Genomic DNA, 20,717 nt, shown 5'->3' with positions numbered 1-20,717 from the left:
GACCTAGAATGTATTGCAGAGCCATGGTTGGAAGAAGTGGATGGGTAAACATATTTTAGCACTGTACCAGGTTTCTCTGTAGCGCCATCAGCTAAGCTGTGCATGTATGGGCAGGCAGGGAGGCAGAATTGCTGTGGTCTATCATGATTTCACCCACCCTGACCTAGTGCCCTGTTTGAATCATTGGGTGTTTGTTTTTTTTTTTTTAAAAATAATATTTATTAAGCATTTTAAAATTACAGAAAAAACAAAGAGACAAAAAAGAAAAAAACAAGGGAAAAACAAACAGCAATCAAACAATACAAATCGATAAAAATCAAAATCAAAAAACAAAACACATAACACATCAAAATCAAAAAACAAAAATAAACCACAAAAATTTAAAAACAAATCCAATATTCCCAAATCCTTAACTTTCATTGCCTTATTTCATCGACCTCCTCACACCTCCCTTTTTTGTATTCTAGTTATTAATTATCACAGCAAATCCTTCCCATTTTTCATAATATTCTGTCATTAAATTACCTTAATCTATTTTAACCTTATCTTACTATAAAAAACCCTAAAACTTAAAACTTAAATCTTATTTATACCAATTTATCATAACCATAACATATTCTTGCATATTTCTTTTTAACATTTCTGCTAAAGCCAAATAATTTCGTTCCAACATTTTTCTAATACTCATTAATTTTACAAAACAATCCTAAATAAATTTTTTTTTAAAAAAAACTTTCTTCCAATCTTCATCCAACGTCTCTTCCTCCTGGTCCCGGGTTTTGTCAGTCCTTTCTATCCCATCCATCTAGTTCATTAACCTGGTAATCTTATGTCCGAGGCCCTTAAGTCTCTTCCATGTCCCTTCCGCAGATCTTCTTCATATTTATACCTGTACTTTACTTTGTCTCCTGGTCCTTTCACTCGTGGAAACTCCAACTTGACAGTATTTTTGTCCCTTCTCGACAGATCAGCCCCTTTTCCATAGTCCACACTGAACTCCATGTGGTATTAAAAGCATGTTTCAAGGTCCCTCCAGAGTTGAGGACCCCCACAACCCCAAACTCCTCACGGTCTATTGCCAGACTTGAAAAGTCAAAACATCCCTGCATAGGGGGGTCTATCCAGCCCCCATGTCCAAGCCAAACAAAACTCTATCTCTCCAAATCTGGCTTTTTCCAAGTTCATTTGTCAGATCCAACAACTCATGTTCCTGCTGGGCCACAGCTCCCTCCATCTCTGCCACCCGAGGTCCAGCAACAACCTCCCCCCTCATCTGATCTGTCAGAGCACACTCCTGAGTTGATTCCTGGGTGGGTTCTATATAGATACCCACTACCTGTCCAAAATTTTTAATCGCAACAGTCATCAAATCCATCTTCTCATGTAACTGTTCCAATACAGCACTTGTCTTGCCGAAAGCACGCACCAGAGCCTCTGAATACATTGTTATACAAGGTCAGAAGTCTGTTCCCACGATCTTAATCTGTTTGCAGCTGCGAAGCTCCCCAGTTCAAATTTAATAACAGTTTCACAAGCTCCCTCTAGGAGAAGAACTTCTATTTGTATCAATCTCTTTTCTTTTCTTTTTTAAACAGCAGATCTAACAACAAATTTTCCTTTTTCAGATATTTTGTCAATATTTGTTCCTTTAAAATGCGAAAGAGAACAATGGAATCACTATGTTTCTCTTCTTTTAACTGTCTGTCAAAAACATTTGTCTATAGTCAATGAACTTCCCAAAAACGTCTGTCCTGACACCCCACTCCCAGGTTCAAGACGGTGGAAAATTACTTTTCTTTACACTCTCTTCTGCAGGTTTAAACAATCCGGAAAAAATCCCCCCTCTTCTCCTGCTTCCGAAGGGGGTTCAGTAGTTTTAGATGATGAAAGTTGATCCTTTACAAACGATTTTCTAAACTCTAGTTTGCCATGTCTTTGCTTTAATCTATCTACAAGAAACGGAAGGCTGACTTCCTGTTTAGACCTTCCCGCTTCAGTGCCAAATTAAAAGGAATTTCTTAATCCAATTTTCCGTTCTACTCACAGATCGTTGTTTAAAGTCCAATTGTCCAAATTTATCTGCTCACGGGTAGTTGTTTTTGTAGCCAAATTGTCCCAGGAAAAAGGTAGCGCTCTCCGGCAACGGCTGTGCAGCTTCGCTCCACGGAAGAAGCAGTTGACTCTCAGCACCGCGCCACTATCCCCTCTTCGCTCCGGAGCCCGTAATTGGGTTCCTTTACGAATTGGGGGGCGCGAAAGGTGCCCGCCGAGTCCCATGGACACAGGCTTCATCCGCCTGTGATTTTTTAAAGGGTCCCCGCTTCGCCGTAGCGGAACAGACCCGTTTTCCGTGGAGCCAGTCCCTCCGGATCAGAGGGAATCCGCCATTACTGATGGCGCCACCCCGGAAGTCCCTCCCCCTTGAGTGTTTGTTTTTGAGGTAGGTGGCTGGCACAGAAGGGAGATTCTGTTGTATAACAGGCTCTTTATGTGACCTAGCTAGGGTAGTTTCCCTTGTTGCTGGAGTTTCCCAGCCTGTTGTTACCGAGTGACTTTGGCATCCATGCAAAGACCACCTTGTTGGAAATGCCTCAGGACTTTCTGCCCTCCACAGCAACTGTGGGGCTATCCCAAATTACCGTATTTTTCGCCCTATAGGACGCACTCCCCCCCCTCCAAAAATGAAGGGGAAATGTGTGTGCGTCCTATCAGGCGAATGCAGGCTTTCGCTGAAGCCTGGAGAGCAAGAGGGGTTGGTGCGTACTGACCCCTCTCGCTCTCCAGGCTTCAGGAATCTATCCGCAAGCCTTGGGAGCCCGCAGGAGTTCCCGCCGGGCTCCCCAGGCTTGCGGATAGCAGCCTGTTCTGGGGGCTGGGGTTGGGGGAAGCTCCCCCTGGGGGGGAAATAATTTTTTTTCTTTATCCCCCCCCCCAAACTAGGTGCGCCCTATGGGCCGGTGCGCCCTATAGGGTGAAAAATACGGTATATTGGGACTCCTTCACATAGCAGAATACACTTTGGGATTGAATTTTGTTTTGTTTTTGTTCTGAACAAGAGGTATGGAGGGACAGTGTACGGTCCTCTTGTCATTGACAGATTTTGAATGCTTGAACCTACCTTCAGACTGACAGGAACCTTCACAGGAGCGCTGACCTATGTAAAAGGAGTTCCTGACTACCTACAACACCCTGTTGAAACGGTCCCCTCTAAACCCCCCATCATGTTGGACGATTACCAACCAGTCTCAAGTTTACCATTTTTGGCAAGGTACACGAAGGCATAGTAGAATATCAGCTTCAGGGTTTCTTGGATAAAATGGATTATGATCCATTTCAGTCTGGCTTCATGCCTGAAGTTGGAACCAAAGCAGCTTTGGTAGACTTTGTAGACAACCTCCACTGGGAACTAGACAGAGGGAGTACATCCCTATAGGTTCTGCTGAATTTCTCAGAATGTAGCAGTAGGTCTGTCTTAACACCTATCCGGCAATGTCTGCACTGGTTGCCAGTTGTTTCTGGTAACAAATTGAAGACTTCAGTGATTCTCTTTAAAGATTAAATAGCTTGGGTCCACAATATCGGAGGAGTTACTTCCTTCCATAGTAGTCTTTTGCTTGCTCCCTAAGATCAGAAGGAGATGCCCATCTCTGTGTTCAACCTGGGGTGAAGGCATGGTTGATGGGAGCATGGTTGAGAGCAGCACAAGATAGGGCCTTCCCAGCGGCTGCACCAATGTTATGGAATACAGTACTGTATCTTGTTTCTTGAAACATGTAGTCTTCCCCTCCCCACCTGCCTGTTGGTAAATACATTCTTTTTTTAGCAGGCTTTTGCCTGCTAAGTATCAGCAGCTTTGTGTAAAGGTTGGATTATGGTTTTGGTCTTCGCTTTTGTTATGTTTTTAGTGGGGCAGTGAAGTGGGTGGTGTTGATGTGATTTTAAGTTACTGTATGCTGTGCTGAGTTGTGCATATGCACCAGAAGGGTAGGATAGAAATTTCTATAGAAAATAAATAAATAAATTTTAAAATATAATTATTATTCACTTGTCCCCCCCCCCATGTCAGTTCTCCTATTGAATATTATTTGAATACAGGTGTTTATTTCAGCAGCCAATTTACCACCCAGTCCAGTCATTTTTTTCAGGAAATAGTAGTACACAAGAAGCTGCCTAATAACTGAGACAGATCATTGGTACATCTAGTGTCAGTACTGTTGACACTGATTGGCAAAGTTTCAGCTGGGACCCAAGATAGAACCTATGGCGTTTTGTGAGAAAATCATGTGAGCAACACAAGCTATAGCCCCTCTCCTGCAGCTTAACAGATGTAAATCTTCCAGGGCACAGAAATTAGTTCAAGGGCTGATCTTTTCTTGCTTGAGCCTCCTGAAACATAACCGATGTTGCTATAAAAATTAATCTCTTGTGGTAAAGCAACTGACTGTTTAAATTAGATATAGAAAAAAACATTCCTGATTCAATTCTAATCTGCCCATCTTTGAGAAAAAGCAAAAATATACAGTATTAAGATGTTGGCATTTGTATTTGGTATAATCTAGCCTGCTGTGAAGACAGCACTTACACACAAGATTCCTATAGACCAGGGGTCAGCAAACTAAGGTCCGTGGGCCGGATCAGACCCAATTGCCTTCAGCATCCAGCTCGCGGACTGTCCATGGATCGGCGTGGGGATTCTGTTCGTCCGGGCTGCGCCATTCCCCCCCCCCGAGCCATTCCATTCCCCCCCTCCCACACACACACCGCGGCGGCGCCTCCTCCCTCCTGGCTTCTCCCCGCCCTGCCTAGAGGAGGAAGGAGACTGGGCTTGGCTGGGCTGGCTGCGCACCATTTTAAGCAGCCCCTCTCTGGAGCCAGCCCTTTTGTGCCACTTACTGTCTCTTCGCCACTGCCCTAGTGCTCCTGTGGGCCAGAGAGCGGAGCGGATGAACTCACTCTGCTTACCCACGAGTAGCAGCAGTGGTAGTGGTGGCGGCGGCTGTAGCCCCTGGGAAGGTAAGTGCAGCAGCTGGGGGTAGGGAGGAGGACTACTTGTCCCCCTCACCTCTTCTTCCAGCTCCCCCTCTGTGCTGCTTCTCTAGCCCGCCACAAGGTCTGAGGAATAATAGACAGGCCCACGGCTAAAAAATTTTGCTGACCCCTGCTATAGACTATAAGAGTTCAGTCATGGCATGCATGTGTGAGCATTCTGCACGCTGGGCTATTACAGCGAAGAAGAGGCCTTTTATTGGATCTTCTCCCCTCAATTCCACCCTCTGTTTCATTAAGGAACATTGTGAATGGACCTGAAGGGGTGAAAAAACTTTATGCTGATATGTGAGATAGGAAGCACATCCTTGCAACTAGCTTGCCCTGGGCTCCTATGTTTTTCCTTTTATACTTTTCTCAAGCAACTTGAGATTTTAGAGTCAAGGTGCTAGGGACATGTTTAAGACAAAAGCCAGTAACACTCCCATTAATGTATATTTATGGTGTAGTGAAAATGAGTTTAACAGTATAGAAAAGGGTGGGAGTGTACTATAAGGGTTGTTCTAAAAGTCAGAATTTACTACGAGGTCAAACCATTTCCTACATGGTTATAAAATAATCTTTCTCTTTTCTTTGTCCCCCTGTATTTTACAGCTGAAATGCTCCCTGGGTATATTGTACAGTGATGCTGACAAAAGGAATAGGAACTTTAATTATGTTAATGAGTGATCAGACAAACAAAACTTGAGGTAAGAATATAAACTTTGAAGAAGCACAATGTGTCTGAAGGCAGCCCTGTATCTGGAAATGTTTTAATGTCTGATGTTTTACAGTTTTTTATATATGCTGTAAGCCGCCCAGAGTGGCTGGGGAAACCCAGCCAGATGGGTGGGGTATAAATAATAAAATTATTACTATTATTATTATTGGTGGAATGGACAGCCCCAAATTCCAGATGTTTGGCTTTGTAGTTACTCTTGAATTTTTCTTTCTGGAATTAAGTGAGGTAAGGGGTAGCATTTCAGATGTATAGGGCATTGCAAAGGGGTTTTAGAGGAAGGGGAAAGATCCTGACCAGGGTTTAGAGACTTGCTTTTTTGTATAGTCAAAGCAAACACATTTCTTTTTCGTCATGGATACCTAGTTTATAAGCCCACTTCCCATAACAACTTGCTGTGGTCAGGAATTGTGGTTGTCATGAATGAGTTTGGGTGACCCTTGGGTTCCTGCACTTGCCCTCTTTCTTCCTCCCCTTCAACCAGTTAATAATAATAATAATAATAATAATAATAATAATAATAATAATATAGTTTGGGTCTTCACTCTTCTAACCCTAACCCTTCTTAGTCCAGAACTATAGCTTGCTTAGTTCCCACTCATATTGGTGCTTAATGTATACAGATGCTGCTGTTTGACCAGGGCTACAACCTAAGGGTAGATACCCAGTGGTGGCTTGCTTATGACACTGGTCTCTTTGAATAGAAATCGCTGAATCTTCATCTTCAGAGGAAGAGGAATAAGCTAAACCTAAATGCTATCTATCAGTCATGGTCAGTGGGAACAAAACCTGAGCCACTAAGGTTCCTTTTAAGCTACTGAGCAGCTGCTGATTTTGAACCAACTGCTAAATGTTGGTTTCCTCTCTGTAGAGAGATCACAGTGCTGGCTGCTTAAATGAACACCAAGGCAAGTTTTTTTTTGTAACAGAAGCATTAAATAAATGGTTAATTTAAATCAGCAGCACTTTACTGGTTTGGAAACAGAAAAAAATTACTCATTTGCTTAATAAAACATTTGTAAACAGAGGATTAGTGTAATGTGTGATGGAGTGAGCTACAGTTTAGAAAGTTGCCTTCTATCAAGTTAGATCATTGTTCCATCTATCTCAGTATTGCTTGCACTGGTGTTCAGTGGTTCTCCAGAGTTTTAGGAAGGGTTCTTTTCCAGACCTACCTGGAGATGCAGGGGGTCACACTCGAGATCGTCTGAACAAAAAAGCATGCACTCTACCACTGAAATACAGCCTTTCTCTAAAGTAAAAATCAGTAGGAACGCAGACTGATACTTGCTGCCATTAGCTGATTTTATTCTTGTTCTGAGGGCAATCTTGAGAAAGGAGAACTATTAAACAGTGGCTAATCCTTTGGTTTACAGTCAGTATGCTGGTTGTGGTAGATAAAAATATGTTGAACATATGGAAATGGAATGAGATTAACTATTTTCGTAGACCCTTCAAATAACATACCAGATGGAGCTAATATTGCATGGAGCTAAGACTTGCCTGGAACTGGTGATCTTGATGCAGCGATATCTTTGCCCCATGCCCATTTTTCTAAGTTATGTAACATCTTTGAAGGTATTATATGCTCAGCCATCAATTACATGATGTTTTAGTCACCAGAACTAGTCTGCTTTGGCTTTTATAGTCTACATTTTATGAGTCTTGAATTTCTCTCCCTTCCCTCATTGGGTCAGATTCTACCTTTATAAAGACCCTTCTAGACAAATGGCTGAAACTTCATTGCATAAAAGAACTGAATCAGTTTTGTTTTTCAGGTTGAATACTAGTGCTTTTGATCTTCTTTAATCTGATCCTTTTATCTGTCTTGTTTTAGTCCTAACAAGTTAGCTCATGTAGTGGTTACACTGAGGTTAAGAGATACTATGTCTTAAAGGATATCTCTGCAGATGCTTTGGTGTTTCAAGCGTAAAATACCTTCAGGCTACTACAGCTATTCAGTTGCATAATCTGTTGGATTATGTGCTTTGAGTACAAGACTGATTACATAGCCTGTATGTAAGTCATCTCTAAGAGCGTCAGAAGCAATACATTGTGATATAAAGACACAAATAAACCAGCATGTTATTTTGCAGATATCTGCAAGAGATGCTCCATTGTATACCCAAGATTCTTCGTGTAAGAACAAACCGCATTGTAAATGTCTTTATTTTACAGCACTCAGTCCCCTCAGGCCTTACACTCATCTCCCACAAGCCTTGATCCAAGGGCAACATTCTGCCCCTCATAGTAAAAAGGAATGAGCTTTGGGGCAGGGAGTTTTCGATAGGGTTGCCATATGTCCGGATTTTCCTGGACATATCGGAATACTGTAGTTGGCAGCAGTGCCCGGGCGGAAATCGTAAAAAATGTCTGGTACAATCTGGACTTTTGGCAGCCCATGTTGGCAGTGCTATTATTGCTATTTTTCCATAAAAATTGCTAAAAATGGCATTTTTAAAAAAGCAATTTTGCCCAAAAAGTTCAACAGTTTTTGGCAAAGGTTTAAAAAAGCTCAATAGATTTGGCATAAAGAAAAAAGCTCAGCAACTTTTCTGTCCAGGTTTTCACTGTTTGAAATATGGCATCCCTATGTTTCGATCTGTTACTCTTTGCCACATGGAAGAAAATATATTGAATGAACACATTAGTGCTGGAGTTTTGCAGTGGGAGAGTAAACAGCCACAGAAGAATGTGAATGAAGTTAAGTTTGGGATTGACAAAGGAGACTGGTGCTACTTGTTACAATATAATTGTGAGGCTGGCCAGCAGGGGTTTCTTTCTCTTTATTCTATGTTTTTGTATTGCACATTACCTTGTTAGGCATTTTATGAATAGTTTATGTTAACATTACAGGCAACAAGTGATAGTTGCCCAGGGTACCTGTACAAACTGCATTTCATGTGGCACCTGCAATAGCAAAGGATGTTTTGAGGGGGAAGTATCACATTTTTGAAAGGTGCAAAAGGTGGTGTGTTGAGTGTCAAATGTATTATTTTAGCAACTTAAGCGCATCCTTCAGGGAAGTAGTTTAGACTAAGCACAACACAAAAAAACCTGATTGTAAACAATGGAGACATGTTGCAAGAGAAACAATGGACTATTTTAAAGTTAACGTTTTATGTTTTACCAAAATACCTTCATGTAAAGGGCTAAGATCTATTTTTTCTTCTCTTTTTAAACTTACTGATGTTTTAAAGTTACTTTACTATGGTAGCAATATTGCACCTTGTGCTCATGGAGTGACTCCTACAGATAGACTTTTCCAACCTCACCAGTTGTTCCCACAAAACTTCACCGAGCATGTTGTGTAGGGCAGTTGCTGGACTACAGCTTACATCAATCTGGACTACTGGTTGTGCTGTCCGGGGCTAATGAGAGTTGGAGCCCAGCAACATCTTGTGCGTCATTCCTGCTATAGGGCCATTCAATAGCAGCCATTGCCCTTTTGAATATCTGTAGCATCCTCTCATTGCTGGCTCTTCCCCAGGCCCCCCATGTATGGCACTCTTCTCATGCTTCTTTAGCTCTTCTGCACATCTGAATCCCGGGGCAGAGTTGGCAACACAGCAGAGCATCAGCTGCTATTGAATAACCCTGCTGGGCCATAGTGTGCTCTGAAGCGCTGAGTGGAGGTAGTTGATGAGCGAGGATTGTCACGTGCAAGACTAATAGAGCCTTATGGAAACTGCTGTTTGAGCACAGAGCTTTCTATGGCTTGGATCCTAAGTTACTTTCTGTCAATGGAACTGATGAATGGAATGAGTCTCTCCCACCTTCCCTTCCCAATCCTAATAAACAGATTGATACCGGCAGTTCTTCCATTATGAGGCAATTACAATTACAGACAAATATGTGTTAATGTTGGGGTTTCACTCCCAGTTGAAAACCAGCTGTTTCTCGTTAAAGCGGAACTCTTTATGATGAAGCTCATTTCTTTGGAGGCACATAAGGCTCTGGCAATGACCAGCAGAGTAACTGATCCAATAATGTGATAGGCCAGGTGTGCCTCATGGCTATCCCAGGAACAGTTCTCTGAGTCCTGTGATGTAATTCTGAATTTGTTGCAACTCGCTGCACCCATCAGAACAGTAGAACTGGAAATGTTTGTGTGGCCTCATCCTCAGAGTGTTCCAGTCATGTCAGCTGCGTTACAGTTGATTGGGCTGGCAGAAACATAGCACTTTAAGGGTCAGGTCATGGAGAAATAACACTTGTTGTGAAGTCTCTCTTTGGTTACACCCTAACTAGCAGTTGCCAAGTAAGCTTTGTGTGCATGTGTGTCACGTCTTGATATTTGATAAACATTAGCTCAAGATGGCTTCTGAACATGTATAGCAACTATTTGGTCTTGTGTATTTTAAATCATGTGATTTGAATGATTCATATAATTGAAATAATATGTGGCTATATAGCTAACGCACACAGCCACTTTCTCAAGCTGGTGTTAGGCAAGCAGTCTCAGGTGTGTGTCTCCTTCCAATGTAGCCTGACCTTTTCATTCACAATTGGTTCACCTCTGGGTATACAATCCTGGTGTTGGGTGAAAAGGAGGCCAGCAAAACAGTTTTGCTGCAGGCAGTATAGCTGGCTGAATGCCATGATGCATTGGATATATTATCACTGGACACACAAGGCTTGCATTAAAGGACACTGGTCTTCAACTGGTCAGTTGGGACCCACTAGTGGGTTGCAGCCTGATTCAAGGTGGGTCACAACAAGACTACCACCGTCATGCAAATATATGGTAAAAGATTAATTAAGAAATGGGTCCTGAAATGCATGTTTGAGTTAAAACAAGTCCTGGGATACCTGCCCTGGATGACAGGAGGATAAGATCTATTACAGCCAAACCTCCACTTACCATGCCTCTTCTTATGGTTTGCTGCTGTTCGCGCAGGAGCGGTGATTGCGTTTGTGCATGTGCAGAAGCGGGCAATCGTCGCCCGCACCTGCGCACAATGGCACCTCTCCCAGCGACCAATTTCGACCTCCGGACGGATCTCCAGAACAGATTATGGTCGCAAATAGAGGTTCCACTGTATTTGATTATTGGTGTAAACCTCCAGAATGTATTTTGTATAGTTAAGTTTTTATCTAAATCTTCAGTACATTTTATTTTATTTTATTGCTATGGCTAGTGGCTGATGCAAATAAAGATTCTTCTGATTCTGATAGGAGGATGCATACATTGTGGTGTTGTGGCCATTGAGGCAGGTCAGGTTATGATTGGGACCTACGATAAATGGTGGGAACTGCTCTGTGATGATGACCAAGCGTCTCCTAAATATGTTCTGAGAGTTCACTCAACCCTTCAGAGGAGATTGGGAGTGGTGTGGAGGTATGTGCAGGTGGAGGAAGTGAAGGTTCCTGTTGCATTACAGTGCATAATCAGCAAAAAATAATAATTAGGAAATGAAGAGAATTTTATTTTTATGTTACTTTATTTATTAAATTTATATACTGCCCTTCTTCCCAAATGAGCCCAGAAATGAAAAATGTAAACACAATAAGATGACTTCTGATGGTGAAACTGTTGAAATATATGATAGTCAACTATAAACTGTTCCAAATTAAAGGAATATATTTGCGAAGAGAAATTAAAGACATTACGACAATGTAGAAAGATTTTACTAAGACCGAGAGAATTCATATAGTGAAGATACACAAAACTTAATGATTCAGAAAAACAAGCAAACGAGATAAAGAACCCCAAGATGTGTTTCTATTGGTGGTATGTTAACAAGAAAAGGGGCAAAGATGCACAAATACAAACATGGTTTATTTATCTTCCTTATTCCCTTCCTATATACAAAACATAGAGCATTTAATTATAATACAACACTCCACCTTCAAACCTAGAACATATCCTTAAATTGTGTCTTCCAACACCCCACCAAATCACTCATCACAAACAGAGATGGCTGTTGCTAAATGGTATGCACAGATTCTCTTATAAAACGGGTGGAGCCTGGCCATACACAGTTCAGGAGGCATTCTGATAATTGTGAGGCTAAACTTTGCAGTATGCTGGCTCATCCTAGAGGTTCGCTTGGTTTCCTTTCTCTCATTCTTGCTTGGCCACAGGGGAGCATGAATCATGCTCAGTCAGTGATGCACAAACTCATTCACAAGACCAGATTTCATGCATATCCATTACAAGGCGACTTCCATAAATCATCTCGCGGCTCACGAATGGCTGTATGAATTGTACTGAATAGACAAAGCTAGCATTGCTGATAATATTCTAATGTTGATGTAGTAGTCCATAACCAATGACTCAGTCTGTTAGCCTTGTGCTGTAGAGACAGATAATGTGGAGGTGCAAGGTTCAATTCAATATTTGGAAAGCTGGGTGAATTGAGGCCTTTAGTTTTAACCAGCTTATTTGAGACACCAGAATGAGGTATATGTTCAGAGCACAATTCTACGTTCCATAATTGTATACTAGTTAGACACCCATTTTCAAAGTGGGTGACACACAAAATTGACTGATGCTTGTCATCAAGCACCATATTTTGCTAGTTGTAAAACTCTTTACTTTCAGGCACCTCAAAACACTTGGTTTAAGTAGTCCTTTGGCTGAGGTGTAAAGTGAAATGTAATGTGAGCAGTATTTAAATTGGGGATTTTAGATAGTGTGTCTTGTACAATTGGAAAGGTTATTAGTAGCTGCAGACTACCTGGAATCAGGCCTTTTTTGTGATACATCAGTAGAATGTTTCTTTATCTGTTTGGAGGCCATTCACATTACGTACAGAAATGAAATAGGTGGGAGGGAGCTGTAACAGACTGAGAGAGAAATTAGTCTATTCACAAATATTTTCCTGGTATCAGGGAAGAAGAAGAAGAAGAGGAGTTTGGATTTGATATCCCGCTTTATCACTACCCGAAGGAGTCTCAAAGCGGCTAACATTCTCCTTTCCCTTCCTCCCCCACAACAAACACTCTGTGAGGTGAGTGGGGCTGAGAGACTTCAAAGAAGTGTGACTGGCCCAAGGTCACCCAGCAGTTGCATGTGGAGGAGCGGAGACGCGAACCCGGTTCCCCAGATTACGAGACTACCGCTCTTAACCGCTACCTCAGTGTCGGTTCTGAACTCTGTGTTTTGCCACTGTTTGGGGTTGGATGAGGTCAAGCAAGTTAAAACTGAATTTAGGGACAATGGAGGTCCTGTTGCTTAAGGATTCCAGTGATCTGGGAGTAGGTGTATACAGTATCCTATTTTGGAAGCGTTAAAATCAAGTTTGCAACTTGGAAATGCCCCTCTGCTTCTAGATGGCTAGGTAGCAGCTGTTGTTAGGAGTGCCTTTTGTCTGGCCACTCACTCCATGCTTTTCTTGTTGAAAGGGAGTTCAATTCTAATGAGGAACAGGTAAAACAAGCTTCTGCTTGGTCTGCAAAATTCATACATGCCTTGCTCATAGCAGTGGGTGGCAGATGAAAACCAAACATTGGCTGGCGAAGCATTGCATGCAAAGCTTTGTGGCTGCCTTGGGATAACTCTGCAGTCCCTGCCCACAGGTTGGGAACCACCATTCTAGATATCATTCTCTTAGTGTAGCTACAGTGTTTGACAACGTTCCTGATAACGTTCCATTTTATGTTAAGTTTTATTGCTCAGTGTTGTATAGAAAAGGTGCAGCAATTCTTCAAGTTAATGTACTTTAAGTATGCATTGAGTTTTTAGGACTTAGACATGCATATAACAAAAAATACCCAGAAATAAATTAAAGAAAAACATTAATATTCCTGGGTTTACCCTATGCCCTAGCAGTAAAAAAAAAAAAGGTACTGAAAGCACTTTCATATTAGTTATATTAAATATATAGCAGGAAACTGAAGCTAGTCTTAGTTCTCTTGTGCATAGCTGCACAACACGTTTGCCACATGTGTACATGATGTTTGTGAGGGAGCAGGTGGCGCTGTAGTCTAAACCACTGAGCCTCTTGGGCTTGCTGATTGGAAGGTTGGCGGTTCAAATCTGTGCGACAGGGTGAGCTCCCGTTGCTCTGTCCCAGCTTCTGCCAACCTAGCAGTTTGAAAATAGATAATTAGGTACTCCTGTGGTGGGAAGGTAAACAGCATTTCTGTGCGCTCTGGCTTCCATCATGGTGTTCCGTTGCATTTTAATCATGCTGGCCACATTACCTGGAAAGCCGTCTGTGGACAAATGCCGGCTCCCTCGGCCTGAAGTGAGATGACCGCTGCACCCCATAGTCACCTTCGAGTGGACTTAACTGTCCAGGGGTCCTTTACATGATGTTTGTCTGTACAGATGCATTATTGTCGTTGTTTTAAATTTCTGTTTTGCCTTTCCTCCAAAAGGAGCCCAGGGTGACAAGCAACAAAGTGATAAAACAAAACTATTAAAAAGAAAATAAAAACATTAAAAAATGTAAAAACATGGAAAAGGATTATGAACATGCAAACGTGTATGGAGGAGCCCTAATTTTGGGGACAATAAGCACCCTTCCCCCATTCATAAATGTCCCCTAGGTATCCTTATGACATGGAGCAGGCACAGCAGAACTTAATGAGACAGCTATGAGAGAGGCACCAAACCTTGGGCTAGTTAACAGATGCTATGTGTGCTGAACATCTGCCTTCAGCTGAAAGACAGGCTAAAAAAGTCATTCGGGATTTTTTCTTTTTGCTTGCATTGCAGACACCAAGCTATTTTAGAATAATACACTTAATTCCCTTTAGATTTGGTTTCATTGTTATCATGCCCCGTCTGGCAAACCCACATAGGTCATGTTATGAGTGGTAAACAAATTTCCCCTCTATTTCTTCAGGATATTTTGTGTGGCTTAGATTGTTTTATGGACTGGCTTTTTATGCCTTTGATACCAAGCAAAAGTTTGTAGACATTCATGGACCTGGTTTGCACATCACATTGAACTATAGTTAAAAGCAAACTATGTTTTAATATGCAGCATGCCAATGCATACTTCTGAAAAGTTCTCAGTCTCCCTTTCAGACTTCAGTACACTTTCACTGTTCCCTTCCTTTTTGACATATCTGTGGACATCTAGGGGAGATTTGTATTAGTGGTGAACTGATGATGTGATTCTGTGTGTATGTGTCTACCTGTAGTCTCTCGAGATGTACTGATCAAATATAAATGTATATGTGAACCAGCTTAAGGTGAGTTTTTGTCCTTTTTAGATTGTACTTAATGTTGTTGCTCTTGAATCCTGTTGCGCTATTCCACCTGCTCACACCTAGATTTCATGGCACACCTGTATTGTCCCATCTCTTTCTCACTGCAGCTGAATTATTTGTACTGTTCCAGTTCAGAGGAAGTGTCTTGGGATGCTAAACCAGTGCAGGGTGTGTGGCTGTACTGGAGCAATTCCAGTTTTGGCTGTTTGACTGGCACAGTGATCCTTACACCTTCCTTTAACAGAGCACTTAGCATTTTCAGAGATTATATAATTTTATTTGGAACAGGAGGCCCAAATGCCTTGTGCTTCCTGTTTCTTGGGCTCTTCGCCATTGCCCAAAATGGAACTCTCACGAGCTCCGTTCTGGATGACACAGAAGAACAGGAAACACAAAACACTTGTGCTTTTCCTGTGTCGTCCTGCATTCTATAGTTTGTAAAACTGCTCTTCAATTAAAGATGGGTGCCAAAAAATTTCATGTAGATTGTTTTCTATTTAAAGCCAATGATAAATAAAGGCTAGAATTGAATGCAAAGAGGAAGAGAATAAGCAACTTTGGTTGTATCCAGTGTTGCTTGAGAGAAGTCAGCTGGTGCAGCCGATGATTCCCTTTTTGAAATACAACTTATTTACCCTTCTAATAATAGTAAGTGCTTTAATTTCACTCTTGGAAGTTAATTTGGATATTAATGATGGGAAATTGGAAAGGAGATAAAATTGTCAGTTGCTGTAACCACATTTCCTTAGGGGCAATTTTTTAGTTAAGAAGAAATATACTAGTTTTGAAAGAAACCTTTGTAAAATCAAGTTCAGACCACAATTGCTCTTCGGAAGGAAGATGAAGTGGAAAAATGGTTGTATTGATGGAAAAAGCTTACTGTGGCACACTTCCCAGTTCTACCCACAAAGCTTGACCCATCTCAAAAGCCAAAATGAAACCACCACCGTAACTATATTTAAGATCTTAACAATAGTTGTTTCTTTTTGTGGTGTTTGTGAAATGTCTAACCATGTTGGCATCTTACACCTTCATGTTGACATCACCATGAAGTGAACAGTGCTGTTTAATTCTTTGTGCTATTGTTTTGACTGGCTATAGAATTTGCATAACATCTTCGTTGAATATATTCGGTGCAAGCTTTTTGAAAAGTGGTTTTATATACCACTTATTTGGTCCAAAGACCACCCCCAAAGCAATAAACTAATACAAAAGAAAGATACAGTAAAAGTACAATAAAGCAATATAAAATGGCAGTATCACCCTGCGATAACACTGCAGGTTCATTTGTGAGTTGTATTCATGCTCTCACTACAGATGCAGCTCCTTATCATTCTACCTCTCACTTGAAAGCAAGGTAAACTCAAATTCTCCCTCTCAACGCCTGTCCGTTGCTCCAGTCTCTCACCTAGGAGTAGGTCCACCCATAACCGTACACCCACAAGGAATGCCCTTGCCCTTGTCACGCCCCAAAGGAGAGATCCCAAGGGACTTTTACCCTTTGCTTTTGGGGTTATCCCACCACAGATGACCCTTTGCCCCCCCAAAAGCCCTTAGTGGGACTAGCTAGCCAAGCTTTCTGGCTGCTTCAGTAGGTTGCCATTCACCAGGTACCATGCAACAGAAAAGGTCTGGGGAGGCTAAGGTTGGTATCCACCTCCCAGCCAGCACCCATCCTGCTACTGCTGCTTAACAGTTAATGACGTTACTGAAAAGTGATGCTGATTTGATTAACTTGTTGAGATTTTGCACGGTTCGACAGCTAGGATAAAAAATGCACAAGTAGTCAGTGCATTTTCGTGGAGGCTGACGGAAGGTCTACCTTAAAACTTTTTTAAAAATCAAGAGATATGGAAGGTATGTCCGCTTAAGTTTGTTGGCTTGGGCAGATGCTTCATAGTATTCAGGGGTTCAAATTTCTAGGCAAGCATTTTTGAAGATAACATATTTAACCTAGACTGAGGAACTTTCATTTTAGTGACATCTCTGTAAAGTTTATACTAGAAAGCCTCATCATAATGTTATGTTAGGTAACATGAATATGATTGTCATATTTATTCAAGCTCAAGTAGCTGTTGTTGGGGTGTGGGAATTGGAGAACAAAATATTCACTCAACTCCCACTTTTTCTCAGTGAGTTCAGGAGAGTTGGTGGAGAGTAGGGGATTCCATTTGTGTTTTTGAATATATTTTGCTGCTCTGAAGGTGGGCAGCAATTTACTTTTTATGGCTGCTCAACCTCCCTTCTGCTGAAATTCATGTTGGCTACACATTTGGTTTAAGTGACCTGCAGGAGCAATATAATTACTAGCTACAAAAATATTACAAGGGGCTCAGGTTGAATTTACAGGGCAATATGTTGGCACCCTTTTAAAAATAAGTAATGGAATTATATTATTTTTCTGCTGCTAATCACTCTGAAAAAATGACCACATGAGCTGGCTTATAAAGCTAAATACAATAAAAATACATAAGCACCAGAACATATTCTTAAAAACAACTCCTAAAACTTCACACAAGAATCAGTAATAAAACATTTCAGGCCATATGCTGCCAATTCCTCTCCATAGTCCACAAACTGCAAAGCCTAGACCCTGCCCCCCCAAATCTGACATAATAGGAAGATTTTGGTTTTTTACCTTAAAAGTTTCTGTGCTTACTCTCTCTGTGTCTCTGTCTCTGTCTCTCTTTCTGACACCCACACCTAGTTAACAAGTCACTGCTTTTTGCACTTAGCAACTGATTTTTAAAACTCTTGTTTTTGAAACCCCACTTTGCAAAACTGTGGGAATTCAACACTTTGAGTCACAGACCTCCTGATGAGCCCAACATCAAATGCATTGTTTGACTCTGCTGCAATTGGGAGAAAATTGTTCTGTGCTATTTTTTCCAAGAACAGGAAAATCATCACATTAGCAGCCTGCTAACAATTGTTTGTATGGGAATCCTAACCAAGGTCGTAAAATTGGTGACAACGAGCAAGAGGAACTTGATTTTAATAATTGTAAATTGCGTAGCAAATTTAAATCATAATGCAGTAATTTAAAAACAGTTTGGAAACCGTGTTAGCAGCCTTAGGAAAATCTTGTTCTTCTGCATGCTTCTTTGCCAATGGAAGTACTCATGAGCAGGCTAAGTTGTGAGTCTTCCAGGCTGGAGGAGATGGTCTCTCCTCTTTACTAATGGCACCAGCTAAAAGCTTACTACATCAGTCAGGCTTTTAATGATGTTGATTTTGAAATGATAGGCCACTGATCCTTGGAGTGTGAATAGTTATAATGTTAGTGAGTTTTATAGTGCTTTTATGTAATCCTTTATTCCTTTATTATTCCTGTTTTGTTGAATCAATTTGTTTTTATTTTATGTACCCCACACTGTGTTCACTTGTTTGATGAAGGCTGTGTAAAAAGTATAGTAACAACAACAACAACAACAACAACAACAATTTTATTATTTATACCCCACCCTTCTGGCTGGGTTTTATTTTGTACAAAAATGAATCTCTACTGTCCCAAGTATTGGGCCCACAAGCCCCAGTCACCTTTGTTGCACCAGCTTATGTTTGCATAAGAAAATATTTTTGGGTAGGACCTCCCCCCACAGACTGCCATTTGCACTCTCTGCTTCAAAACATTTCTGTCTATATGTTTAAAAATATGTACAGTTTGTGTAAATCAGTTTTATTTTAAGTATGAGTTACTATGAGACTGAAGCTGTGAAATGAGAATTCCTCCAGTTCTGATGAACTCAGTCCAGTTGCAGTTTAGAATAGCCTTACTAGGGAATTTCCACTTCCAATATAATGAGGATACTGAACTAGCTTGTAGGTTTGTTGCAAGGATTACCTAGATAATGTGTGTGGAGCACTTTGAACATGTGAGGGTGCTGCATGAGGCTAATCATTACTCATTTCCCAAAACACAAAAAAAAGAATAGTTAATCACCCTATGGCAACCCAACAGAAGTTCCTGCTGTGCAACGCCATCCTATGCACACTTGCTCATTGGGGTATACTTCTGAGTAGACTTACATGGGACTGCCCTGTTTAGCAGCCAGCCCTCCAAGGAAAGGGGGTATTAGAAAGCCAGCAAGCGAGAAATGAAATGAAACAAAACTCTACCTTTGGCCATAAATTAATTTCTGTGTTTGAAATTTCCTGCTGTGAAGGAATGAGGAGGACAATGACGATTTGGCAAGCACAACAAGAACTAGCCCGGGAAAAAGAAAAGTAATTTCATTTGTCAAACTGGAACTCAAGCTAGCAGCAGGATATGTCCACTTATTTGAATTGGACTTCCTTTTCCTTCCCTCCCAGGGAAACAAACAAACTCCTACAAACTTTTCTTTCTTGGTTGCCCAAAGCTCCCTCAGCCCAAAGCTAAGAAGAGGGGAGATGTTGCATTAGAGACCTTGTATTTTATGTTTTATGCTTTCTTTTACCCATGCACGAATCAGATCATGGGGATTTGTCTCCCCATCTCTGCACCTGCCATCTGCCACCCCCCTCTTTTTTAAAAAAAGCTGCTTCCGCTTTCACCTATTAATGGTGAAAAAGAAATTGGAAGGTGGAGATGAAAGCAAAATCAGCATCCCATTGCCTTTCCCACACATGATGCCCACAAATACACACTGCCTGTGCTCTTTCTCTTGCCAAGAGCCTCTCTGTCTACACCAGCCACAGGGTACACCTAGAAGCAGTTGTCCAGGCAGCTCAGTGGAGAAGACAATGACAGCCCCTGGTCCCTGAAGAAAGGAAGTGGGACCCATCACCAGGCAGGGTGCCATGTGGACCAGCAGTGGGTCTGCAAGGCAGGGACGGCAGCTGGCAGCAAAACTCACAGCAGCTCTGAAGGTTGACTGGCAAAAGCAGTAGCAGCAGCAGCAGCAATGAGCCAAATAGCTGTAGTGGGCAGGCTGCGAGGCCTGATCTGCCTCTCCTCCTGAGGCATTGCATAAGACAGATGTCTCATGGTGCTAATAGGGGGCTGGCCCTGCCTAGTACCACAATTAAAATGTAAAAAAGGGTGATGAAATGCCACCTACATTTCCTTTTTAAAAATGCAGTATAAAAAGTATACTGTATACTTAAGTATACAGTAGCTTCAGTTATATAACAAAAGTTACGCAACTAACAGTTAAATCTAATGCTACTGGTTGTAAGTCAGTATATATCATTATTAACAATGGAATGTATTAAGTAGATTGTCATACTTTGACAGCTCATTAAATAAAATCATTACATTGGTTCTGAAATCTTTCACTTACAGTGGTAGCCAACACAATGGCCTCCAGATGTTGTGAACCACAGCTCCCTTCATCCCAGACCCATTGGCCATGCTGGCTGGAGCTGATATCCGCAGAAGCCATTTGACGTCTGAGGCGCATTCGAAAACGGAAGCATTCACTTCCAGGTTTTCGGCGTTCGGCTTCCGAAACAGCTGAGACATTCAAAAACCGAGGTTCCACTGTATCTCTGGAAGTTTAAAGAGAAACTATTTCAGTTGTCATGACTGAATGATAAGTACAGTCTTTCAAAGCAAAATTAATCTACTTGTCTTTGAGGTATACTTTGTACCACAGTCTATCCTCATTCATTTTAAAAATGTTCTAAGTCCCACTTTTAGTTTGGGTTGCCTTAACCATTTCAGGAAGTTTCCATTTATTTTGGTCTCATGAAAGTATGTTGACTGACAGAGTATATTCAGTTATTAATTCTGTTGCCTGACTCTCTTCAAACAGTAATGCGGTAAAGCAGGTTATGTAAGCATTTTACAGATAATAAAACA

The 20,717-nt window shown here is 41.4% G+C and overlaps 1 protein-coding gene across 8 annotated transcripts in view; it reads left to right on the top strand.

Annotated features, from left to right (window-relative positions):
- Positions 1-20,717, top strand: part of SIPA1L1 (signal induced proliferation associated 1 like 1) — a 157,357-nt gene that overhangs the window by 27,247 nt on the left and 109,393 nt on the right. For 7 of the 8 annotated variants that reach the window (XM_082223348.1, XM_082223347.1, XM_082223345.1 and 4 more), the window contains exon 2: positions 5,641-5,735. The exons of the other annotated variant lie outside the window; for it this stretch is intronic. The gene's annotated coding sequence lies outside the window, so the exon portion shown is untranslated. The remainder of the gene's footprint in view (positions 1-5,640; positions 5,736-20,717) is intronic. 8 annotated transcript variants of the gene reach the window in all.

This window comes from Podarcis vaucheri (genome assembly GCF_965113315.1).
Source record: "Podarcis vaucheri genome assembly, chromosome: 1".
Classification (NCBI taxonomy): Eukaryota; Metazoa; Chordata; class Lepidosauria; order Squamata; family Lacertidae; genus Podarcis; species Podarcis vaucheri.
This window is presented reverse-complemented; position numbering and strand designations above follow the sequence as displayed.